The sequence below is a fragment of the Microtus ochrogaster genome, chromosome 26, assembly GCF_000317375.1.
Source record: "Microtus ochrogaster isolate Prairie Vole_2 chromosome 26, MicOch1.0, whole genome shotgun sequence".
In the NCBI taxonomy this organism is placed as follows: domain Eukaryota; kingdom Metazoa; phylum Chordata; class Mammalia; order Rodentia; family Cricetidae; genus Microtus; species Microtus ochrogaster.
Window position 1 is genome coordinate 439,285 of NC_022025.1, and position 6,000 is coordinate 445,284.

Below are 6,000 nucleotides of genomic sequence, written 5' to 3' on the forward strand. Positions count from 1 at the left end.
GAGTATCCCCTGGTTCCACATCCTGTCCACAGCTGTCACTTGTGTCTTTGATCTTAGCCATTCTCACTTATATAAGAGAGAATCTCACAGTAGCTTTATTTGCATTTCCCTGACAGCTAACAATGTTGAACATTTCTTTAAGTGTTTCTCGGCCATTTGAGATTCTTCTGTTGAGTGTGCTTTGTTTAAATTTGCACCTGATTTTTAACTGTTTAATCTGTTTTTTTTTTAATCTCACAGACTCCACCTACTCTCTCTCTCTCTACATTCCTGTTTGAATTTCCCACCTGGCTTTATTCTACTAAGCCATTGGCTAAAAGTTGCTTTATTCATTAACCAATAAAAGCAACACATATACAGAAGGCTTCCCACACCAAACCAACTCTTTGTTTCATTGATTCTTTGTATTGTTCTCTCTGTTTTTATTTTATTGATTTCATTTCTCAGTTTGATTCTTTCCTATCATCTAATCCTCCCGGCTACATTTGCTTCTCTTCTCTCTCTTTCTCTCTCTCTCTTTTTATAGAGCTTCCAGGTGTGCTAAGACCTCTCCAAATTCTTTTTTTTTTTTTTTTTTTTTTTGGTTTTTCGAGACAGGGTTTCTCTGTGGCTTTGGAGCCTGTCCTGGCACTGGCTCTTGTAGACCAGGCTGGTCCAAATTCTTCATGAAGGCACTTAGTGCTATAACTTTTTTCTTAGCACTGCTTTCATTGTGTCCCAGAAATTTGGGTATATTGTGCATTCATTTTTGTTGAATTCTAGGCAGTCTTTAATTTCTTTTTTTTTTTTAAATTTCTTCCTTGACACAATAGTCATTCCTTAGGGAGTTGTTCAGTTTCCATGAGTTTGTAGGCTTTCTGTTATTGTTGAAATCCAGCTTTAATTCATGTTAATCTAATAGCAGGGGGTTATTTCAATTTTCTTGTTATCTGTTGAGACTTGCTTTGTAACTGAACATGTGGTCAGTTTTGGAGAATGTTCCATGCGGTACCTGGAAGAAAGTGTATTTCTTTGTGTTTGGCTAAAATGTTCTGTAGAAATCTTTTAAGTCCATTTCTTCATAATGCCTGTTAGTTCCAGTATTTCTCTATTTAGTTTTTGTCTGGATGACCTGTCCATTGGTATGAGTGGAATATGAAAATCTTCCACAGTTAATATGTGAAGCTCAATGTGGGATCTAGGCTTTAGTAGTGTTTTCTTTACAAATGTGGGTGCCCTTCTGTTTGGGGCACAGATGTTCAGAACTGAGATGTCATCTTGGTGGGTTTTTCCTTTGGTGAGTATGAACTGTCCTTCCTCATCTCCTTTGATTAAGTTTGGTTTGAAGTCTATTTGATTTGATAGTAGAATAGTTACAGCAGCTTGTGTCTTGGGTTCTTGGGTCTGTTTGCTTGGAAAACTTTTTTCCATCGCTTTATACTGAGGTAATGTCTGTCTTTGGTGTTGAGGTATGTTTCTTGTATGTAGCAGAAGGCTGGATCCTGGTTTTGGATCCATTCTGTTAACCTGTGTTTTTTATTGGTGAATTGAGTCCATTGCTATTTTGAGAGATATTAATAACCAGTGATTGTTAATTCCTGTTTTGTTGTTGTTGGTGGTGGTGGTGGTGGTGGTGTTACTGGTGGTGGTGTGGTGGTCTGTTTGTGTACATGTGTTATTTCATGTGTTATTTTCGTGGGTTGCAGTTAACCTCCTTACGTCAAAGTTTTCATTCTAACACCTTCTGTAGGCCTACGTTTGTGGATAGATACTGTTTAAATTTGTCTTTGTCATAGAATATCTTGTTTTCTCCATCTATAGTGATTCAGAGTTTTGCTGGGTACAGTGGGTAAATAGTGGGTATAGCTGGACTGGTATCTGTGGTCCCTTAAGAGTCTGTAAGACATCTAGCCAGGCCCTTCTGACTTTTGGAGTCTCCATTGAGAATTTGGGTGAATTCTAATAGGTCTTTCCCCCTTGCAGCTTTTAATTTTGTTGTTGTTGTTTCTGTATATTTAGTGTTTTGAGTATTATGTATGGGGGGGGGCTTTCTTGCTCAATCTATTTGGTGTTCTGTAAGCTTCTTGTACCCCTATAGGAATCTCTTTCTTTAGATTAGAAAAGTTTTCTTCTATGATTTTGTTGAAAATAGTTTCTGTGCCTTTGAAATAGGATTCTTCTTCTTCTATTCCTATTATTCTTAGTTTGGTTTTATCATAGTGTCTCAAACTTCATGACTGTTTTGTGTCAGGAACTTTTTATATTTAACATTTTCTTTGACTGTTGTATCAATTTCTTCTATTGTATCTTCTATGCCCGAGAATCTTCCTTCCATCTCTTATAGTCTGTTGGTGATATTTGCATCTGTAGCTTGTGTTCACTTATCTATATTTTCCATCTCTAGGGTTCCCTCAGTTTGTGTTTTCTTTATTGCTTCTCTTTCCATTTTCAGGTCTTGGGAGGTTTTATTCATTTATTTCGCCTGTTTGTGTTTTCCTAGATTTCTTTAAGTTATTTGTTGTGCTTCTGCTGTGTTTGAATATCTAGGGCTTGTAGTAAGATAATTTGGTTCTGGTGGTGCCATGCTGCTCTAGGTGTTCTTACACTGACCTCTAGTCATCTGGGTTTGGTGGTATTATCAGTTTAGGTGCTGATTTCTGAGGCTATCTTTGTTGGATGGATACATTTTGGATGTATTTCTCCCTTGCTTCCTGTTTTCTCTCAGGTCTTCTGGCCTGAGTGGCCTGTGGTTCTGGTGACCAGCGAGTCTTCAGGTCCAATAGTGAGTCTCCATGTTCAGGTCCAATAGTGAGTCTCCATGTTCAGGTCCAATAGTGAGTCTCCATGGTTCAGGTCTACTAGGGTGTCTCTCATTGGGGCTGTGGGTGCTCCTTTTGTTTATGAGGTTCTGGGGTTCTGGATACTGCTGTGGCCTCTGGAGCTCCATGAACCTAGGCTTTCTGGAATTCCTGGTAGCTGTGTGACCTACAATAGAGCAGGAGTTATTTTCCCTTACCCAGGGAAGAAAGTTCTCTTGGGGAAAGCTGGGTGGAGCTTAAGGGATACTAGGGGGCATGTCTTAACTGGGGCTCCTGATACAGGCATGGCCTCTGGGGATTGTGGGCAGGGAAAGGGGTGCTACTGGAGACTGCTGGGCAGGGTTTAGGGGTATTAGAGGCATGGCCTCCAGTAGACTAGACTGACCTCACACTTACAATAATTTCTCTGCCTCACCCTCTTGGGTGCTAGGATTAGAGGCAGAAGCTTCCATGTATGGTAATACTATCTTTTAAATATTTTAATTTTGAGAATTCATTTATGAATAGTATAATTGTATCATCCCCATCTCTCTTGTCCCCTCCCCCTCCTATTATGTTCCCCCTTTCCCTCTGAAATCCATGACCCCTTCTTATTTAGTCATTATTGTTAGGCACATACATGCACATAATATGCAGCCTACTGATACTGTCTGTTAGAAAGGAACAATTCCCAAGAATATATAATAATGCTGAATTCATATACATCTAATAATATATCAATAAAATGTGAACCAGAACTTAAGAGAATATCCAGAAGAAATAATCCAAAATTATGATTACTTTAATGACTTTCACAGTAATTTTTGAATTAAGTAAAGATTAATAAGGATGGTGAACTTTAACAAAACAACTAATAAACTTAATTTAAAATATATTAAATTCTGATGGCTAAAATATTATTAATATTTACTAATTAATGTAATGCACCTTCTTATCAAGCACCAGTGGAATGGCTGTATAACTTTCAATAAGCAGAGGAAGGGGGCGATGCTGATATTCCAAATTCCAAATATCGACTAGTGGTCACAGTATCCATGCAATAAAGGCAGACAGAAGTTCTTAGGTATCTTCTCTTTGCTGTCATAAAATACTCTGACCAAAGCTACTCCAGGGAGAAAGGCTTATTTTGTTTCGCAGTGTCTGGGCATGCAGTCCATCATGACGAGAAGAATGGCAGAGGTGTTGAGAGGACCGTGAAGATAGTCAGATCGCATCCAAACTCAGAAAGCACAGGGTTAACAGAAAGTGGGGCCAGACTTCAGAACCTCAAGTCCTGCTCCCAAGTAATCCACCTCCCTCAGCAAGGCTTCACCTTCTGAAGGTTCCACAGCCTTTCCAGATTGTACCACCAGATGGGGATCAGAGGTTTAAACACATGAGCACAAAGTTCGTTACCACCCACATTTATCACTTACTTAGGTTAAAAAGCCTTCTCAAGTATAGGGCAAGTAGAAGTGGACGGAACTGAAAACAATGCACAGTCACAGTTATAAATGGCAATTATGTAAGATTTGTAGGATTTAGAAGAATTAAATTAGGAGATAATTATCTGAAGTGCAGGCATAGAACAAACAATTCAAAGGAAGGGAAATCATAGAATAATTGATATGGACAAAATAAAAAAAAAGAGATGAACAGAACCAAATGTTAATTATTTACCACATCCAGTGAAACAGAAAAATCTTCAGCAGAATAATTTGTTCTAAAAAGTTAAGATACATATAAACAGTTTTTAATAAAGAGAGTAGGAAGTATAACTAAAAAGTGGCCAAAATCTTACCAGTTAATTAGATAGTAATTGTGACAATTCCATGTCATTGCCTCAGAAAACTGAAATGAAGAATTTCTTAAGTATCTCTTATCAAAACTGATAGTTGCATACACTTGCACGCTTTTGAAAACTAAGCTTTTAAAAATCATTTCCCAGAATATCTTGATTGAGGGAGCCATTATAGGGCTAGCAAGAAAAGTGGCACTAGGGAAATTCCCAGGAATCCACAAGGATGACCCCAGCTAAGACCCTAAGCAATAGAGGAGAGGGTGCCTGGACTGGTCTTGCCCTGTAATCAGATTGATGGCTATCTTCAGTGTCACCATAGAACCTCCATACAGCAACTGATGGAAGCAGAGGCAGAGACCTGCAGTGGAGTACTGGGCTGACCTCCCAGAGTCCAGTCGAAGAGGGGGGTAGCAAGAATATGAGCAAACTGGTCCAGACCATGATGGGGATACACACTGAAACATCTGACCTGAGCTAGTGGGAGTTCGCTAACTCCAGACTGCAGGGGAACTTGCATAGAACCAAACTAGGCCCTCTGAATGCAGGTGATAGTTGGGTAGCTGGGACAGTCTGTGGGCCATTGGCAATAGGATCAGGTTTTATCCCTAGTGCTTGAACTGACTTTTTGGAGCCCATTTCTCTTTGGAGGGATACATTTCTCAGTCTAGATATCGGGGCAGAGGGCCTTGGTCCTGACTCAAAGTGAAGTGTCAGGCTTTGTTGACTCCCCATGGGAAGCCTTAACCTGTCTGAGGAGTAGATGGGGGATAGAGTGGGCAGGAAGTGGGGGGAAGGAGAGGGAGAGGGAACTAGGATTGGTATGTAAAATGATAAAAGATTGTTTTTTAAAAAAATAATAAAAAGAGGGAAAAAAATCATTGCCCAGAACTAACTAATGAAGTCATCAGATTCATGGTTTGGAGACACACTCTAGCAACTATTGTAACAACGGTGCTCCCTACTGTACAGTGACTGTCTCTAATACCAGACAGCTGAGATACTCTGTTATAACAACAGTGCTCCCTACTGTACAGTGACTGTCTCTAATACCAGACAGGGCTGAGATACTCTGTTGTAACAACGGTGCTCCCTACTGTACAGTGACTATCTCTAATACCAGACAGAGCTGAGATACTCTGTTGTAACAACAGTGCTCCCTACTATACAGTAACTGTCTCTAATACCAGACAAGGCTGAGATACTCCGTTGTAACAATGGTGCTCCCTACTGTACAGTAACTGTCTCTAATACTAGACAGAGCTGAGATACTCTGTTGTTAACAACGGTGCTGCCTACTATATAGTGACTGTCTCTAATACCAGACAGGGCTGAGATACTCTGTTGTAACAACCGTGCTCCCTAATGTACAGTGACTGTCTCTAATACCAGACAGAGCTGAGATACTCTGTTGTAACAACCGTG

The 6,000-nt window shown here is 39.8% G+C and overlaps 1 protein-coding gene across 3 annotated transcripts in view; it reads left to right on the forward strand.

Annotated features, from left to right (window-relative positions):
• Rundc3b (RUN domain containing 3B) overlaps positions 1 to 6,000 on the forward strand; it is a 152,939-nt gene that overhangs the window by 108,571 nt on the left and 38,368 nt on the right. The window lies entirely within an intron of this gene.